Source organism: Protopterus annectens, chromosome 2.part1 (assembly GCF_019279795.1).
Source record: "Protopterus annectens isolate FY-2018-M chromosome 2.part1, PAN1.0, whole genome shotgun sequence".
Classification (NCBI taxonomy): Eukaryota; Metazoa; Chordata; order Ceratodontiformes; family Protopteridae; genus Protopterus; species Protopterus annectens.
Window position 1 is genome coordinate 580,253,130 of NC_056729.1, and position 21,705 is coordinate 580,274,834.

Here is a 21,705-nt window from a genome sequence, read left to right on the forward strand (position 1 = left end):
GAAAATAGTACACAAACAGCAGCAGCAGGTAGAGTATAGCTGCAGAAGAGGATGAATCCACCTGTGTGAGATGAATACATGTGGAAATTCTGAAACATGACAGAAGTGAGAGTGCTGGAAATAACTGCAATAATTCTGTTAAAACATGTCAATAAAGCCTAGAAGTACCAGTCTGAATAGTAAAATGAAAGCAAGTGAGAGAGTGTGAGAAAGTGTCAGGAATACAGCACTACAGTAGTAATAACCCCTGAATAAAGTATACTGCAGTCAGGACATAATTAAATGCATGTGAGACCCAAAACCAAACAGAAACATCTGTTCAAAGTGTTGCTGCATGTGGAATGTGTACACCAAAATCTGGATATGCTGCTCCCAGTCTGAAATATGCAGATAGGATGACTGTCTGATATCCCAAACATCCACACCTGTCTACAGTTATAGAAAGAACAGTTAACAGGAGATGTATCTGCACAAATTTCGATATGACTTGTGTATGAACAGCAATAAAATGTAGACTTATGTTGCAGTAACAGTCCCATCTGCAAGGTTAAGTAGTTAACATATAGGACACTGTAGTCAGAACAGTAGTGTGTATATAACTGTAGCTATTATAAATGTACAGCATATGTGGTTGTATTTGAAGGTGTTAATAATATGTCTGATTTACCCCACCCTCTAACCATCTCTAACCCATTCCACGGGAAAATGGTATGTGCAATCACAATTACCACCCCTGGACATCTGTCCTGTTGGGTCATATATATTTGCATGTCTGTTGATGCATCCGCCCGCTCATACATCCACACCTGATGGCCTGTTGCCATCAACCAACCCCTGCATGTTGTTGGACTGTGTATTACTGTTGAAATTATGCATGTGCTATGCACGCTGTTCAATGGTGTGAATAACTGGGTGTGTGGTTAATGGGAATACTAATGCATGCTGTTAAAACTAACTGTGAATGGTTTTATATGTCACTAACCCAAACTGTAATGACATAATGCAAAACATAGAATCGACAGGGAAGGCGGGTTCGGCGGACCCACCTCTCCCACCTCAGCTGGCGAGTGCACCTGGCACTAGTGCAGTCCGGACCCTCCTCCGGTGGCCCTGTGCCACCTGCGGTGGAAGCGCTGCAGGGGCGGGGCTCGCCCCTCTGCAAGTGTGGCGGAGGAGATCCACCACTCACCCTCCGAAGGCGTCCGGACTGTGGTGCGGGGAGATTCGGGACTCTGTCCTCGAGCCCCTACGCCAGCTCGAGGCACGGTGGGCGAACTAACGGGCTTGCCCGTTGCCCGCCTACACAGCCCCAGCACCGCCCGTCCTGGGCAGTGAAGGAACAGTGGCAGCTGCCTATGGGTGGGGATATCAGTTCCACTGTTGCCATCTGTGGGCTCATGGGCTCTGGACATCCCAACCTCCGGCCCCGTCATTTGTGTAACCCCCCCACACATGTCATGCACCGCCCCTGTATGCGTCTTGTTTGTCTTGTCTGTTAACCTACCCAACCTACCTCCCCAGCTGTACCGACTACCTTCACCTGACATACCACTCTCACCTGAAAAAAAAATAACAAAAAAGGGCACTCTGTACCCACAAAAATTACGCCCATACATAGCTGCCCATTCCGGCACACATGTCTACTGGACATGGAACCCATCAATTCCAATTGGCTGTACAACAGGTATTATTGTTGTCCTGACACCTCTCTCAGGGGTGGAAGGTTTCAAATGTCACACCAAATTACATACATATGCACAGCTGTTGCTGCTGAAGAAATGGGCAGCTATGGGCCTTACCTACATCCCTCCTGCACATCCCAAGCTTGTTTCCCTACTGTCTTACCCTCTTTGTGACCCTTTTTCACCACTTTCCTGTCTCCCCCGTTTCTTTTCTTTCAAAGAAAATAGCTGGTGTGCGCAAGAGTAAGCACGTTTAAGTGGTTGTAAGCGGTGTGCGCCGCAGTGCCGAGCTAACCGCCAGTGCGCATGTCGTGAGCTCCGCGCAAGAAACCAGCTAACCGGTTACAACTGCTTAAAAGTGCCTTTAGTCACTTTGATTGACAGGTCCTGTACTCAGTTCAAAAGAAAAATAAAATCCCACTGTGAGTCCCAACCCCGGACCTTGGCAACTATAGTCTGCATGACTTACCACTAAGCCATGACTCTTACATAGAAACACTGTGCTAAAGTAAATATATCATTTAACAGTAGGAATGAATGTAAAGGGAATATAGATGTGTAGTACACAAAGCATGACATTTAGAATCACAAACAAAACTGGTGGATTTCCATAATAGTAGTGTGTGAACAGAAACAGCCATGCTAGTTGGAAGCTAGTAGGTAATAATGTCACCATAGCACCTTGCAAGACACACACATACTCACAGCAGGATAAGCACTGCCCATACCCACAACCCCTTACAGGAACACATCCGGACCAAGTAATAAAATATGTGGAGCAAAGGCCCAAAACCAGGGACACATTACAAATGAAGTTACAACAAATGCAGACAGTTCAGAAAGTAACAGGGTCTACACCTTGTGGGATGTTGGAAGGGTATGCAGTCTGGAACTTGAATGTTTGTCACCATATCCCGACTTGAGGCCAGAATGACCTGCCAGATAAAGGTGTGCATGAGATGATGACCAAATTATGAGGCAGACATGTGGACAGCCTGCAAATATCTGTACACATGACGGGTACAACACCACCATATTTGAATAGTTAAGACCCTAGACATAGCAACAGTGAATGTCTTACAGGGATGCCCCACAGACCACATGTGAAATGTACAAACAGTAGGCAGAAAGGTGTAACACATGCAATGGCAACTATGGGTTCCAGAAAGTATTCACCACTGCATGGCAGAAAAGGTGTAGTAATACCTATGCTCATGCTAACCCACAGTCACACCTGCAGCATACCAGACATATTAATGGTGCACACCACTGATATGTACCATTCCATGAGGCACATAACTGGTGAACCTGAAAGCCTCTGGGGCCTGCTCAGCAGCATACCCACATATGCTAATAGATGTCAAGGCCCACACCATGGCCAGACCACACTGCATGCTGTAACACCCTAGCAGATATAGCAAGCATTCCAGGGTGTGAATGTACATGGGAAATAGGAAAGCTACAGCAGCACACAACAGTCAAGACACCTAGCAGGCACACCAGTACTGACAGTGAAGGGCAACTATCGAAGACGTAACAACAGAGTGCAAGCAAAGGTGAAAGGAAAGCACACACACACACATGCACACATCAACAATAGTAGTAGTTGTTAGTGTACATACACAGTCAGTACAGGAAACTGGAGAAATGAATGGAGGAATGTTAACCCACAACCCACAGAGTAAAATTAGAGATACCAACCTTTACACTCACAGAATGTTGTCCACAGCATAACAGCATGGTCCCTGCCATTAACATCTGAAAGGGCTACGCCTATTCCACACACCCTTTTATAGCACAGTTCTGCAATCACAGTGAGAACTGCAATCAGTACACAACAGGCTGCATGCAATTAGCAAATGCTGGCTAACAATTGGTGCAGAGGCCATCACATGGGCATATGCAGATACCTACAAAAGTATGCTGTAGTCCATGTCCACGCATGCAATAATTACATTGCACCTGGAGAGAGACAGAGAGAGACAGAGAGAGACAGAGAGAGACAGAGAGAGACAGAGAGAGACAGAGAGAGACAGAGAGAGGACCACACCCAGAACTATACTGCAACTAAGCAGACAGACAGCAATCACAGCAACAGCTACCTGGAAGCTGCAACAGTGAACCGGAGCAGCAGGACAGAGAGACAGACATTCGCAGACACAGCTGTGACAAACACAGGTACTGTAAAGTAATACTATCAAGGTGTACATACTGTGAACCCTCCATATGTGTTATTGGGCTGTATCCATATGTATATGAAGATGTGTAATGGGCAGGGGATATACAGCACCTATCAGTGAAGGCTGTACATACAGTTGTATGTGTCAGCATCTATGTGCACATATATATGTCGTCTGATTGTAGGTTGTACTGCCATGTACTAATTACATTACAGAGCTATGTATGCTTAGCAGTATGTTAGTGTGTGTATACAGTAGTAGACATATATGCTGACATACCTGTCCAACATATGGCTATGTAGTCATGTCAACATATGTATGTGTAGATATCTTATATGTATATGTGTACATATGATATCCATATATGTATACATACATAGAGAGAGAGAGATGTAGGACCACATAGACAGATGGTGATAGAATATTGTAGCGACATAACTATGTAATGCACACATGCAGAGATAGAAATATGTAGATACATATACATAGACAGACTGATCTGACCACCTACAGGTATGATTGTATATGCTGACCTGCAACACAGCCTGCCCCCCCCCTGTCGCCCACACCCCCTCTGTGCCCCCCCCCACATCTACAGCAGAATATGTACATCAATATATATATATGTGCAAATGTATACACACATATGTACATGTATATAGAAATAGACATATAGACATATCTTAATACATAGATATATGTTTAGAGAGAGAGTGAGAGAGATGTATACAGAGCTGGAGTGAGGCACATGTGTACAGATGTATTGCAACTGGTGCCTGGGGACAAAGGCACGGAGTGAACACCAGTGTCACATCCGGAGTATCATACCACAGTCCAGATCACCTACACAGGTAACCACCATATAAATGAGTGTCCGCCCACCACTGCATGTGTCAGGGGTGGTCAGGGTCAGACATGTGTACAATAGTGGCCCCAATGATAGTCACAGTGGCACACTATCCCTGGAACAGCTGCACATGGTATGTGTCCGCACACATGGTCAGTCAGGCATGGACATGTAGGTCGGTGTACCCCCCACAGCACGTAATGTATGCCATGGTATGGACCTCACACGACAGCAACAGATATGTAGAAGGACACAGTGACATGTACAACACGGTGACAATGCACCCAAACACAGTACCATTGCACAGTGACTGTCACCACCATAGAGTACACGTATGCCGCCCACGTACAGGTTACCACCCCCAGATGCACATATGGAGGTCACACCCATGACAGATGTCCAACAGGTAGTGTACCACCGGCCACCATACACGACCTACCTGTCTGCTGTGTGTCGTCTGTGCCACTGCAATTTAGTGCACATGTGTAGGTACGGGTTCAGACTCACAGACAGGACACACCCTGCAACAAACCACACAGTGTTACGATGCGAGACTCCCCATGTGTACATGTCACACATACCCCTGCTGCATGTCACTGAGATAGGTAATATGCCATATGTGTCACCCTGTGTAACTGTGTGACGGCAGCAGGTACCATCACACCACATGTGTCACAATTGTCAGGTTAGCAGAACAGTACGCTGCTGTAGACACGGGAGCATTAGCATATTGCACAGTATTGTATTACAATGTCATGTATTGTGTTGTATTGTATTGGTATGGTGAGGTGCCTCCTGCATGGAGTGGAACCACTGGTGCTGTGCTCCAGTGTACAGGTACATACCCTGTAGTCCAGGTAGTGTAACATAGCACCTCTATATTTGTGTTTAGCGCCTGTCAGAGGGTATGTAGCATGCAACTGGGGATACCAGCAGGTCCCGTCCATGTCGTGTAGTCTACTCACCTGTGGGTGTCTCTCACATGGATAACTGTGATGACCTTGAGGTTAGGGTCAGCAGGGATACCCATGCCTTAATACAGGGGGAGGGTGGGGTGACACCTGCACTGACCCTGTCCGCCACAATGTGGTCTAGCTGTGGTGTAGGTGAAATATGTGTAGTGTACTACCCATGGGCATAGAGGATGGTTCCTGACCAGGTCACTAAATAGGTCAGGTAGGCCTCCTGGTCATCTGCAGTATCACGCTTGATGTCCCACTCAACATTGCCCATGTGGTCAGTGTGATGGGAAATAGATCCTTACCAGTGCTGCTCAGACATAGCCTCCCTTCAGAGACTGATGCTCTGTCTCGTAGTAGCTTACATCAAGTGTGATACAATCAGTATATGGCTGGGGTTCGACGGACAGGATGCTGTCCCTTTGTGGACAGTGTCCTGGACATATATGGGAATGCATGAGCCATGTGGTCTTGGAGATGTCTGTAGAAAGCAATTGTGTAGGGGTCAGCATTGTGTGATGTCTCTGACACTGGCCCAGTGGGCTGTAAGGATACCATATCAGTGTTACAAAGTGTAACGTCTGTATCTGTAATGTTGTGCACTGTAGCCATCTGTGCTGGTGGTGGAGGTGGGATATGTATATCCAGGGCAAGCAGGGTGTTGTCAGCCCACAGTAGTCGCTGATGTATGCCATACAGTACCTAGACACAAACACACAGAGTGAGGAGGTGCACCTCACCTAAATTGGTGTTCTGACTGCTGGTGTCCAGTAGTATGTCGTACGTAGCCTGGCAGGTACTGTACAACAGTTGCTGGCCGTGCACTGCTACCTGGCCATCTACATGTGTATCCACCAATAGACAGACAGCTGCCACATATGTGTGATATGTGTTATTATGACAGTCAAGTAGCATGTGTATTATGTGTGCCAAGGTCTGCCAACATAGATTGCTGATACCATGTTATCTTTATTCCCAGGTACATGGCCCACCCGAGACATGCAACCTACTCCGTGGCTGAGGATGAGGAGATACACCAGAGCCTGGTGCGGACTATGCAACACTCTTTTCCGCAGCAGCCAGAATCAGCAGGTGAGGGCTGCACTGTGGCAGGCCCTTGTCCGTCCGGTAAATGATATAGGCATGCATAATAGGACATATGAGCAGGTACGACATCACTGCAGTGATTTGATTAGACATGTCCGCCAGCGTGCATCAGATATCCACAGGCAACAGGTCGCCACAGGTGGTGGGGTGGCTACACATCCCCCACTCACCAGACTGGAGGGACTGCTCCTGAGTGTAGTGGCTCCAGTCCACCTGCAACAACAACAGCAGCAGACATGTGTCATGATGGAGGCTGGAGCCGCACAGCAGCAGGACACTGAACGTGCAGGTAATATGTCACATGTGTAGTTGACTGTTGTGTACACTGGTAGTTAATGCATGTGTGTGGTGTGTCCTTTGTTTGTAGCTGCAACCATAGTATATAATGTGCAAGTGTGATATCCGCAATATTAGCTGCAGACCTTTGAATGGCGACTGTTGTACACCTGACCTGTATCATACTCCGTAATATTGGCACAGTTGTGCCCACTAACATTAGTTTCCCTGTTTGCAGGACCCTCCGGTATCACTGCAGTGCAGCCTATCCATGCTGGTGAGTGTCTATTTACTTTACCTGTTAAGATGTTGGTAGTAATAGTACCTTTTGGCACACTTAGTGGTGCCCCTTGTATGCATGTAGGTGTGTCTGTGTCTGTGTGTCAATATCACGCATACTGAGTACTGTTCAATTGTGTGAAACTGTGTGCACGTGTGCATGTGTGCAAGTGTGCAAGTGTGCAAGTGTGCAAGTGTGCAAGTGTGCATGTGTGCATGTGTGCACCTGTGCATGTGTGCATGTGTGCATGTGTGCATGTGTGCACCTGTGCATGTGTGCATGTGTGCATGTGTGCATCGCCGGCAGTGTGAAGACATTGTAAACTGTGTTTCCTGTTTACTTCCCACAGGTTCTGTTGCTGCTCTGGTGTTATCTAGCAGGGAAACTGAGTCAGGTGCTGTGGGTACTGCTACTGATGACATTGTTGTAGTGGCACAGGACGGTATGCCAGGGTCCGCCATTGGTCAGCCAATTGACAGTACACAGCTGTCAACACCATCCATGCGCACAGTTATCCTGCCATTACACCCCTTGTCACCACTGTCCCTAGGTGATGGACAGCATACAGTGGGCATCGACCAGGGTAGTGTGGTACCTGCAGCACATGCTTCCCCACACAGCAGCCATGGGCACGGCCCACACATGGTACCACACAGACAGTTGTCCAGGGGTTCTCGTGGGAGCATCCATGGGCGTACTGCCCCTGGCAGACGTGCCCACAGAGGACTTACAACCTCAGCTATGTTCCGGACTGTCATGCAGGCACAGTCATGTATGGAACGGTACACCAGACAGGGTCTGAGGGAGCTGACAGCATGTCGCACAGCCATGACCGACGGTATGCGTGACATTGCGCCACCATCCGTGATTTCACCGACGTCGTGAGACAGACGTTGTGGGGACATATTAGACCGTCTCAACAACTACATGTCCATGAGCCAGGGTGATGGTGGGCGGTTGCGTCGTCGACGTGGCGTATGCCAGCAACAGCAGCAGCTGGCAGTCGGCGTGGGCGACAACAGGGCCGCTGCCGCCTCGTAGTGCCAGCAGCAGCCCAGGCAATGCTGGTTCTGTGCTGTCATCAGACCGCCCCAGGAGACCACGTGCACGTGGCTCTGGCCAGGGCCGACAGGGCTCTGTGTCCAGTCAGCGAACACCTGCTTCCGGTGGCAGTACCCAGTCTGGGTTGGTCCCGGATACGGTCCGTAGCACCCCTGCAAGGCACAGGTACCGTGTCCGTGCCCAGAGACACTGATCTGTATGGCCTGGCAGGTACAGTCTGTGGCTGTCCACAAACACCAGTAAATGGCAGCCATGAGGTGGAACTGTGTGCATCCATACACACATGCAATATAACAACACCTAGGGCTACCATACACGCACACACTGCAGCAACACTGCCCCACCTTCTACTGCTGTCCCTCACCAACACACATACACATACATGTCAATTGGTGGTATGGGTGGCTGACCCAGGCATACCAGGTTCACACCCTGTGCATATGATGAAACTGTGCCACCTCCTGCAGTCTGTAACAACTGTGCAGGTACAGGTTAACATGTTACTGATGCACAGGGTGACCACATAGATGTGTAGTAATAGTATCATGTGTTGAACAGTACTGTGTGCTGATTTAATTGTGGGTATATCACAGCATGCCTGATGCAGTATTTGTGTGATTGTCATGTCCTGTTGTCTACACCCATGGTAAGTACCATAGTGTATCATCTGCACATGTTGGCATACTAGTGGTAATGATGTCAACAGCAGCCTACATACATAGGTAGCACAGGGATGGGTAATGAATGTAGTAACACACAATGATGGACATGTAAATTGCAAGTGGCATGTTGGCCACACTAGACTCTGCAATGCAGATGTGTGAGGACGTTGATATGTGTGCATAACTACACAAGTGGTACAGGACACATAGGTGCACACTAGCACTGCATGCACACACCTCCTACCATACTAGGCAGCCCCAACACACATAACGAACTGTCACGGGAGGGAGAGTCCCCATACATGTCAGGGATACTGTGGTGGCAAGCCAGGGAGCATACATCCTACTAAGTATGGCACCACTGTGAGAAGGATCGGTGTCTGTTATTTGACATGTGTATTACTGCAGGTATGGGCACATGGGTTTATATCCAGTTATTGTACATCCTGACAGTACATGCATGTTCCGCACACACTTGTATGCACTGAGACTGGACCCTGGCCATCTGACCAGTGTGTTTCCATGTACATGTGCATAGCGCCTGCATATGTGCAGTGTTACCTTATGGAACTGGTACAGCTTGTTTGTTGTACAATGGACTACATGGAGCACTGTTCACTGTACATTTGTTTGCATGCATGTTTGCTTGCAATTACCCTGGAATACCGATCACACCTGCAATGCATAGTTATAGGGCTTCTGTGGACTCCTAGTGCCATCTGTGTAGCCTACTGTATGTATGGCGTGTCCCACTTGAGAGGTTGCCACTGTTTGACCTGTTCACATGTACATTGACTGTGACACAGTGCATATGACCTGCCTGACATGTGTCCACGTGAGCAGTCATGTATGCTACTGCTAGGTAGTCACAGGCACTACACCTTCACACATCCATCTCCTGTTGAACTACCTGCTTTGCTAGGGACAGCCTGCACCTGTCACCCCTGGCCTATCGGATATTGGCAAAGCCTCTTGCTACCCCATAGTGCCTATGTTAGGCAGGGCTCACATGACAAACCCACCTTCATAGGTATCACAAGGGTTAAGACACTAAGAGCAATGCTACACAACGCCAGATGTCTAATCCTCCACATGCATGCACCCAAAACACTCTTTGCAGGGGAAACATCGATATGTGTGCAGTAACAGATGCCTGGTTCAGGGCTACTGGGAGCACACCAGCACTACCGGGTGTAACCCCGTTGATTCCTTTGCTACAGTCACCAAGGCCATTGCGAGGGAAGGTGGTTCACACAGCCTACCTGGGCCTTGCAAACGCCTTGGCAACAATACCCCACTTGGGCATTCTAGGCAAGCTCACCAGCCTGAATATGAGCCCCTATGTCACTAGATGGATTGCACAGTAGCTCAAGAACAGAACCCACATGTTTAGCATTGCTGGAGCCATGCCACACCCCATAACAGTTCCAGGATGTGTCCCAGAAGGCTGAGTCGTGGGACCCTCTTGTTAGGTACATATTTATTGGAGGTACAGGCCAACACGGATGAACTGTGGCTGTCCAAATATGCAGATGACTGCAAACTGGACAACATAATCGACTACCCAGCTGACACAGGCATCTTCCAAAGGGGCATCATAGCAACAGACAACTTGTGCCAGGCCCATGGCCGTCTGCTGAACAGTGTGTAGAAGGGGAATGTGCATCCTGTAGTCTGTTCACCTAGTTACCAAAAGGGACATTGTCCCCACACACACTAACCTCCTCAGCCAGAAACACACACTTGCCAATTGCAGGATTCAAACCCCTATCTGACTGTTATGACACGTGAGACAGGCGATTAGCTGAGCACGCTATTTGGCGCTACTGGGGTTTTCTCTTCCCCTGCTATACTTATAGAGTGCTGACATCATCAGTATTTAGAAAAGGGTATGGGCATCCTGTAGTGTCCTATCCTATTTGCCAAAAGGGACACGTCCCTCGCACACTAACCCCTCTCACACAAACACACACACTTGCCATTCACAGGAATCAAACCCCTACCTAGTTATGTTATGACACTTGAGACGGACGCATTAGCAGAGCGCTATTCGCATTATTGGGAGTTTTCCTTTCTCATGCTCTACTTATAGGGTGCTGACATCAGCAGTGTGTAGCAAAGGGAGGGGCATCCTGTAGTCTGTTCACCCAGTTTCCAAAAGGACCTTTCCTCACACACTAACCCCCCCTCACACAAACACACACACTTGCCATTCACAGGAATCAAACCCCTACCTAGTTATGTTATGACACTTGAGACGGACGCATTAGCAGAGCGAGCTATTCGCATTACTGGGAGTTTTCCTTTCTCATGCTCTACTTATAGGGTGCTGACATCAGCAGTGTGTAGCAAAGGGAGGGGCATCCTGTAGTCTGTTCACCCAGTTTCCAAAAGGGACTTTTCCTCACACACTAACCTCCCTCACACAAACACACACACTTGCCATTCACAGGAATCAAACCCCTACCTAGTTATGTTATGACACTTGGGACGGACGCATTAGCAGAGCGCGCTATTCGCATTACTGGGAGTTTTCCTTTCTCATGCTCTACTTATAGGGTGCTGACATCAGCAGTGTTTAGCAAAGGGGAGGGGCATCCTGTAGTCTGTTCACCCAGTTTCCAAAAGGGACCTTTCCCTCACACACTAACCCCCCTCACACAAACACACACACTTGCCATTCACAGGAATCAAACCCCTACCTAGTTATGTTATGACACTTGGGACGGACGCATTAGCAGAGCGCGCTATTCGCATTACTGGGCGTTTTCTTTTATCATGCTCTACTTATAGGGTGCTGACATCAGCAGTGTGTAGCAAAGGGGAGGGGCATCCTGTAGTCTGTTCACCCAGTTTCCAAAAGGGACCTTTCTCTCACACACTAACCCCCCTCACACAAACACACACACTTGCCATTCACAGGAATCAAACCCCTACCTAGTTATGTTATGACACTTGAGACAGACGCATTAGCAGAGCGCGCTATTCGCATTACTGGGAGTTTTCCTTTATCATGCTCTACTTATAGGGTGCTGACATCAGCAGTGTTTAGTAAGGGAATGTGCATCCTGAGTGTCGTTTCCTGTTTGCCAAAAGGGACATTTCCCTCACACAAACTTACACACACGCCAACCTCACACACAGACAGACACACACACACACACACACACTGAGCACTTGCAGGATTTGAACCCCTATCTAACTATGTCATGACACTTGAGACGGACGCATTAGAGCGCTATTCGGATTACTGGGGAATTTCATTTCTCCTGCTGTACTTCTAGGGTGCTGACATCATCTGTGTTTGGAAAGGGGAATGTGCATCCTGTGGGGAAGCAGACACCAAGCACACTATGGCTAAGCTGTCATTCCCTAGGGCAAACAGCCTATTGTTGACCTCTACACCATTATGTTTAATTGTCAAATGCACATTATTTGTTGCTAATAGACTGTTTGCATATCTTTATTGCCATAGCATTCCCTGTTGGTATGGACAACCTCTGCATCTGTGGAAACTGTTTGCATATGGGAGGGATCCACTATATCACGTATGTCTCTCTAGTCATTTCACTGTGTGCACTGGGCAGACTGCTGTAATGTGGTTGGACCCTGGCATAACACATAACAATACCAGATAATGTGTCCCACTGCTAAACCAAGATTTGGACTAAGTGTGTGAGCATGCCCAGTTCAGCCTTCCCATGGCATGTTGTCAAAGTGTGTGAGCATGCCCAGTGTGATTATTCCATATGTTGGACTCTGCAGCCCACCACATTTGTGGATGTGTGTGAACTTCACAAACTATCACCCGATAATGGTTGTGGGTTGTGTGTCATGTTGTGTAGTTACTGTACAACTGCTTTGTGTGTCAACACAACAGGATTATACTGTGCCTGCAGTGTTTGCATGGGATACTTTGCATGCAGTCGTCAACATCCTTTCACACTGACCTAACACTGTAGTACTGTATAGTGTACTGGCAGTACTTTGACTGTGGTGGACAGTAACCTGGGCTTTACTGCTATCACTGCTTTACATTCTGATCATGGGCACAACAGCCTGGTCGGGGCCAGTTGTGTACATCTGACCATGTTGCATTCTGTTCTGATATGCACTACTTACACCAGACTTGCCCAACATTGTTAGTGTATCCCACAACATAGGTGTACAATTGCATACACTAGCGTTGTGCCCTAGTCCATGGCTAATGCAAGTTGGAGAGTGTGTTTGTCCTTCCACACACATTGTAAGTGGAGTTTGCCATGACCAATGTAATGGTTGGTATACTGTGCCTCTGTCTACCTGTGACATGACAGTGATATCCTGGATGAACCTACCATCTCCTGTCCACCCATCAGGATTCCTATTGAGGAAGATTGATAAGTGACTCTATGGGTAGCCTGTGCTGAGGGTTCACTCATGGGTGGGGGTGGCTTCTGTGTTATGGATCACACAGTACAGCCTGTCCCATGTAAGTCAGTGCTGGAGTTCAGGTCTGTCATGTGCATAGCTCACTGCCATTCAGATTGTACTATGTGCAGCATTTTTATTGATGCCAGCAACACATGCAGAACATGGCATGTGTGTAGGCTGATTGATACTCCTGATGTGGTACTGTTGGGGACTTTACAGTTGATGGAGGCGTCTGCTGAGGTACATCCCACAGGGGCTATTGTAGTTGATTGACCCACTGATGCAGGAGGACTGCAGAGCCACAATGACCTCACCTTGTGTAGATCTGACATCCTTCATGATTAGGTGGGTATATGGTATGTTTCTGTAAACACTACAGCACATGTTTGTCCAGTGCAGGATATCTATCACCCTGTGTCCCCAGGTCTCTCATTACATGTTAACTACATAATGGGTTAACACCTATGTGGTAATTGGTGGACACTTACTGTATATCCACGGGGGTTGACTATACACATTTCTGCACTTAGCTTGCTGACATAGCTATGGCACCAGTTGTCTGTTTGTATGTGGCCCTTTTGTGGGATGCATGTGTCAGCTGGTGGATCATATGTGGTGAGCGGTTTGTAGTCCTTCATAACATGTTAGGACACAGTCCTTCCATGTTTGCCTGTAGCTATGGGACATATATACCAGATGAGGGGGATACCAGGTCCAAGCCTTGTGGGATGCCAGTTATATCTGGTTTGTAGTCTGACATGGCTGAAGCATGTCTGACCATGTCTGTTCTGTCCTTGGTCTGGTTTGCAACCCTCTACTGACATGTGGGTTTATATTTACACTGGTGAGCCTATCTATACTGAACATGTAGGGTATTGTATAGACGCCTTTGCAAGGTCCAGATCCACTGTGTGGATCACATTGCCCTCATCAATGACCTGAATGACTGTTTCAATTGGGTCCAACATGGTTAGGGGCAGGATCTGCACTTGAGAGGGCCACACTGTGTTGGGTCCGTGTCAGTAGGTCCCCGACATCCATATTTCTGTGGTACATGCTGCTCCTTTCCATAGCTGTGCAATCTGGGCTTCTCAGGATTCTGGGGTAGTACTGTTCAGTATCCACTCAGGCAACACCTTTGTTGAGAAGGACCACTGTTGCTGTACACTGCTCTTTGGGTACATATTCTGTGGTACGGCTGGCATTGAGCAGTAGTGTGGTGTGGCATTCCATTCATCTTAGACTCCATGTTGCACATCGCCCAGGTCACCATCTCATACCATTGCTGCTGTGTGTTTTGCTTTGGAGATGTTGTCTGTTACCTCAGCATCTGCTATGTCAGGGGGCCAGCTGTCTGCTGGGATACATATTCTGCATACATGGGGTGTGGGGTTTGCACTGCACCTGTCGGGATGTATGTTGGCAATATGTGTGTGTGTTTGTGGTGTTTGTGTGATTCAGTCCATATCTGTGAATTCACAAGATGGCTCCTACCATCAGTTGTGTAAGCCTTAGGATTATCCTTCATGTCCTGTGCAATTTGTATCTACATAGGTTCATAGGTTCATACTAGGCTATCCACCCTTGGCATTTGTTAGGCTAGCCAGAGTGTGTGTGGCTTTTGAGACCCCTTGCTATCTGGATATTATGGCCATGTATTGTTTGCTTAGCTGTGCCTCTGTCTGGACATCACACAGTGAAGACCCCCACTGTAACTCTACAATCATCCATCCACTTGGCAAGATTCCTGTTGAACAATGTCAGTGAGGGGCTCTGCCTAACATGGGGTGGGAGTCTGGTCCAGGGTGTGAGGAGCCTCTGGATTATGTATCTGTCCCACCAGCACATCCTATTTCATTATGTGTTGGGGTTGACATCTCTCACTCTCGCAGCTCCAATGGATATGTGTTGTCTGGGGTGGAGCAGGTCCATCACTCCTGTGTTAGGCATGGCCTCCTACAACAGGCATGCAATGCCTCTGTGTGGGCAGTCTGCGACTGTAGTCAGCTGGGGTGTCTACAGCCTAGCAGCATATGACATATATGTATGACACTTTATCCTCTTGGTAAGGTACCTTTGCAGTCTTCCTAACTGCTGCAGGTGTCAGGTAAGGTAGATCCCACATGAGTCATTGTACTGGATTATGGGTGTGATTGGGATAACGATAGGGCACAGTGGCCTCTGTTGCCATAGATGTGACTCCTTTCCTAATACAGTGTCACATGTACACAGTCTTCCTAGCCACATTGGCAATGTGGGTGTCACATAACAGGTTACTGTTCACTTGTGTCCCTTTGGTCCCTGGTTACTCCTTCCATACATAATGGTTTACCACCTTTGTGGTATTTCGTGGTACCTTGTCTGGTATTTGGTGGGACATTCATTCTGTCCAGTGTCTTCCGGACGGTTGGGGGGGGGGGTTATTGTGTGTGAGAGTGCGGTCTGTAGCATACTACAGACTGCACAGCAGTCTTGCCTACAGTTAGTTGCACATGGGTGAACTCCACTGCCTTGTACATTGTCAGTTACCTGGACGTCTGGGTGTCTGTGCTGCCTATGGTTACTCACCTCCTTTTATGTAGTGTTCCAGGTTTTGGGGCCATGACACATGGTACATGGTATAACCTGGTAGTGCTGGTGTGCTGTCAGGAGCCTTGCAGCAGGTTTCTGTCACTGCACAGACATCGATGTTCTCTATTCTGGGGATGGCCTAGGGGCATGCATATTAGGTGTACACATCTGGCATCGGACATTATTTCCCTTATGTTTCTTCCCATTTATGTTTTCTTGGGTGGCGAGACAGTCTGTTCAGCCTAGCCTACAAAAGGCTGTGTGGAGGTGGCCAAGGCCTTATCCACTATTCAGACGCCCAGGGTAACGGTGCAGGCCATCCCAAGGGCAGCTGCATGGATTGTCAAGCATGACATCCCAACCTGACAGACATTGGATCCCCTTGGACTGACACCAGTAAATGTGCTACTTGCTATGACTGATCATTCCATGTTTCTACTGTGGCATTATTCTTGGTAAGGGTAGGTTGCTGCAAACGGTGAGTGTCATACCAGCCTGGACTACATAATCGGATAGCTCATCTGTGTCTCTTTACATGTAGGCTAGGGCAGTACACCTCGGGTCATTCACACCAGCATGGACTATAACTGCATCATATTTCTGTTTGCTTTGGAGTGACCTTCATATTTCTGTTATGTGGCATGTTGTGGCGGCCTACAGGCAGCTTACTGTACCCTTTCCTTTGTTCAGTCTGCTGTGCAGGACAGCAGTGTGTCTGACTATGGAGTCACCTATTACAACTGTATCAGGCATGTTGTTTCTCCTTCTGGCCTGTGACTGTTTGGCACACCAGCTTTGTGTGCTATGTTTTGCATGTGCTATGTTTGGAGGATGTTTCATTGGGTGTCTGCTTTATTGGCCTCTGTTGGTGTGCTGTGTGTGTGATTTCTGCCTCTGGGAATGTCTTTCTGTGTTTATGTGTTTGGTTTGCAGTTGTGGTAGGTCTATGTGGGTATGTATTTGTGGTGTGTGTGGTTACCTTCTCCTACTGACTTGTTGTGGGTGTACTGAGTTGGGGGAGCTCTGCCTCCGGTTTGGATGGATGGTTGCATCTCTCACATATATTTGTATTTCTTGGGTGGAGTTGGTGGTTGTCTGTGTACTTGGGGCAGGTGTAACATTGGCACAGGGTTCACAGATTCCACTTGTTGAGCCTGGCCTTACTGGATTGCATGTGTGGACAGATTATATTGCCATACTACTGATCAGTAATTACGTCATTGTTCATGCTTGCTCTATCATGTAGTAGCTTCCTCTTTCTCTTGCATGTTTTGGTTATGGCTGGTGTCCACCATGCCAGATTTAGGCACTGTGTCTTGTTTTAATTTGGGACTGCATAATCCAAGCATTCCTGGCGGTGTTCATGGCATGGCTGTCTTGCAGGTTCTGAGGCGTGGCCCATATTTTGCACCTGCGTGGGAACTTTCATGGCTTCAACATCATTTTGGAGGTGTGCACATAATGCTTAGCACATGTTTTCCACTGTGTTTCCCAGACAGGGACTGTGGTCAGGGTTTGGATATCCAGTGTGATTACTATATGGTCTGGTGTTACCGGTGTGCAATACACTTCTCATCTTAACATCCCGAACCCCTGTTGCTGATTATCACATCCCGTATGCTTGCCCCTCTTGTGGGTGTGCTACGTTGTTCCTGGGCCTTTTGGTTTGTGGTTTAATGCCCTTTTGTCCTACACTGTTGCAGCTGGTATACTGCTCCCAGTCTATGTGTCTGGGTATTTGCAGTCACCAAATATAATGTGGTTTGGAGGACTTGACATATTCATGTATTCCAGCATGGGCAATGCAGTTCCTGGTGTTGGGCCAGTACTCTGTGTCAGGCTATACACTGGTGGCCGGTTTTAGCCACTGCTACTTGTACATGTCTAGTCCATGCTGCTTTTCTGGTGGTACCAACATGGGGTGTGGTTATCCTTGTCATTGTTGATGGTCGCCTCCTTTTGTAGCTTGTTCCAAGTGTTGAGGATGTACAGCACAGTCTGAGGTGTGACCTGGTGGTGTTAGGGTGCTGTTGTGAGCCTTGCCTCAGTATTCTGTTACAGCACAGTTATCAACATTCTCCATACTGGGTGGGCTTAGTCTGCATGCATCTTGCTGTTTGACCTTATCCCTTATCTGATTCTTATCCCTTCTGGTACCTATGGAGATAGGTTTGTGTTTTGCCTTCCTATTCAGGGCACACTGTGCATGACAACAACCTTGCCAGTATCCACGGCCTGCACTGATAGGTGCATGCCAGTCCTGGCAGGTGGTGCATCATGTCATGCTCAGCATGTCATCCCAGACTGGCACACAGTTCGTCCCTTTGCCTACCTGCATTACTCCGTAATTGTTGCACTTCATCATCTCGTTGTCCTGTTGTGGCATGCTGCTTGTTGAGGGTAGGATGTTAGACGGGTCCTCAGGTGTGCATATGGTACTTGGTGTTACATTACTTGACACACAGCATTCATGCCTCAGGTGGTGCTGCAGGGCTGCCTCTGTCGGATGCACATATTACACTTACCTGTACATGTTTGTGAACAGGTTGTGTCACATTAGGCATCCCTGTTACTATATGGTGAGTCGGAGAGGGTATCATTCCCAAGGTTCCTACTGAGCCAATGTATGTGCTATGCGCTGCCTCTTTGCCAGAGCCAGGGCATACTGGGCACCTCCTTCTGCCTACTGGGGCAGGCTCAGGTTGTTCCTCCTCCGAGTCACGCTGTGCCTGTGGTGGCCTTGGCGATGGTGGGGGCTGTTTGGCCCAGCCCTATCGTGTTCCTGCTGCAGCTGTTTTCGATGTATCATATTATGTAGCATAGCACATACCATGACAATTTGGGTACATGTAGTTGGTGTGTACTGCAAGGCTCCACCAGATGTGTCCAGACACCGGAACCGCGGACTTGAGCAGCCCGAACACACGCCTATTACATTCCGTGTTTGTGCGTGTGCCTCATTATGGCGCTCCTGTTCAGGTGTGTGTGCATTTCTGATGGGTGTCATCAGCCACGGCTCCAGTGCATATCCAGCATCCCCACTAGGTGTCTGTGTGGGATGTCCCCATTGGCAAATGTCTGGTACAGCTGCGCCAGATGCCAGATGTGGGAATCATGGTAGCTCCCAGGACAGCCGGCACACACATTCATTATTATGCCCTGGGCATCACACACCCACCTGGCAGTTGATGGAGGGGAAGCCCTTGCGGTTTATGTAGGCCCTACCCCGCTCTCCTATGGCACCCAGTACCTCAGGGTATTCCGCTATTTGCTGGAAGAGACGATGTTGCTGGCCAATACCTCACGGGCATTGGGGAAGTATACATGAACACCGACATGTGCTGACAAGGCATCCAGGAACTGGTGCAGTACCCTGGAAGCTGATGCCTGTGATATCCCCATCATATCGCCAGTTGGTCTCTGGAAGGTACCTGTTGCTAGTATTCTTAGGCCAACACATACCTTGGTTTCCACTGGGATGGGTTCCCTCTGTTGGTTCTGTGTGTGAGGCGTGGCCTGCACAGCTCCACTATTTGCTGCAGGAGGTCTCTGTCCACTCTATAGCCTACTATCTCCAGCTCATGTAACCCGTGGTAGGTGACCCTGGGCCTGTACACTCTTCTCCGCCTCCTCACTGCGGGTTGTCTGGCACCATCTGCATTGTCACCACCCTCAGCAAGTCGCCTATGTCTCATTATGGCAGCTATGGCAGCCCCTAACATTTCTGCTCTGAGTTCAGCTTTTCAGTTTTCACTTCTGATAACTGAACTCCTGTCTTGCAGTGTCTCTTGAGAGAAACATTCTGCACTGCTGTTTGCAGAGTTTTAAGTGCTGGGCTGGCCTAGTATTCTGCCTGTGTAATTGCCTGCATCTAATTGTTTTCACCTGCTAGCTCCAGCAGTATTCCCTGCTAACTTCCTAGTACATCTGTTGTTTCCTTTTTCCTTGCTGTTTCCTCAGGGTGGGGCCGTGCAAACCAGCAGAAACAGGCTCACAGTGGCTTACACGCGCACACATACTTACACAGTTCAGAATCTGCTTATTCGGTTTAAACGCTGCACACAGCAGAAACGGTGTTACACAGCTCCCAACACGCTCACATGCTTAGTCTGCCTTACACGCTACAAGACACTGCCTTACACGCCACACTGCAGACACTGCCTTACACGCCACAAGACACTGCCTTACATGGCGCAATGGCGTCACGGCGATACCGTCCAACAAGAAACTTTGGTGTAGGCAACAGTGTACACCTTCCATTTCTTGGCTTTCTCATGTTTACTTGGGGCACACCTCCTCCCTTGATGTCTCTCTGACATCTGTCATGTAACTCTACCTTCCAATGACTTCTATCCCTTTCTACCATTCCCCCCTGTGATGTCACCTATCTCCTACTCTGTTCCTCCCCCTTCTGTAACTCTTACACTACTCAGACTGTGCTCATTTGCTATGTGACAGTGGTATTCAGTATCCTTACCCTCATTTGCATCAGATTGCCTACTAATGCTTAGTTACATCTCTTACACTTGGCTTCCCCTTGGCAACCACTACACGGTGGCCATGTTGGTTTTCCTATGCTGGTCCCTCCATTGACATTCCATATAATGCATAAAACCTACATTTGTAGGTTTAAACCTTCGCTTTCATAGTTTATGCAGCGCAGCCCGCTTATGTGGGTCTGCTTGGTTTACACATCGCAATTGCCTAAAAAAAAAAATATTATTTTACCTTTTTGCATGGGGTTGCATTGTCAATGGCCACATATTTGGCCATTGGCATGCTGCCTATGACATATGCACCCTTTATTTGAGCTGACATGGCTCCATTGCCGTGTTTAGAGAAACGCACTCAGTTGTCAACTGAGTACATTTCTGCAGCTAACACGGCTCTTACACGGCTGTTCTGGGCTTCCTGATCGCTAATCAGCCTCATTTGCATGCTATTCGGCTGCAAGTGGGCTGATTAGCTTAGCCACTCCTCGTGGTAAGAGCCGTTAGACTAACTCTTGCACGGACTTTGGGCTGTTCCTGGATCACGAGGTTACATGGAGTCTTACACTACTCTTAGACTGCAAGCCTTTGTGAATCCGCCCTATATCTATATCTATATATCTATATCTATATATATATATATATCTATATATATATCTATATATATATATATATATATATCTATCTATATCTATATCTATATCTATCTCTATATCTCTATATCTCTATATCTCTATATCTCTATATAGGATATATATATATATATATATATATAGGATATATATATATATATATATAGGGGATATATATATATATATATATATATATATATATATATATATATATATATATATTATATACATATATATATATATATATATATATATACATATATATATATATATATATATATATATATATATATATATATATATATATATATATATATATAGGGTTTATATTAGAACATCAAGTTTCAAAACTTGAGTGTTCTAATATCAAACCTATTACAGGAAAGTTGAAATATCGGGTAGAAAACAAATTTTTTCCTAGGGAAAAATTTGGTTGTCCGTTTCTGTTGCTTCAGTATTTTCAGCGCTGTGGTGGAAAGTTACGGGTCAGGTTCAGATAAGTGTGCGATTGAGTGCGGGTTAGGGTGCGGGTTGGTATGTGTGC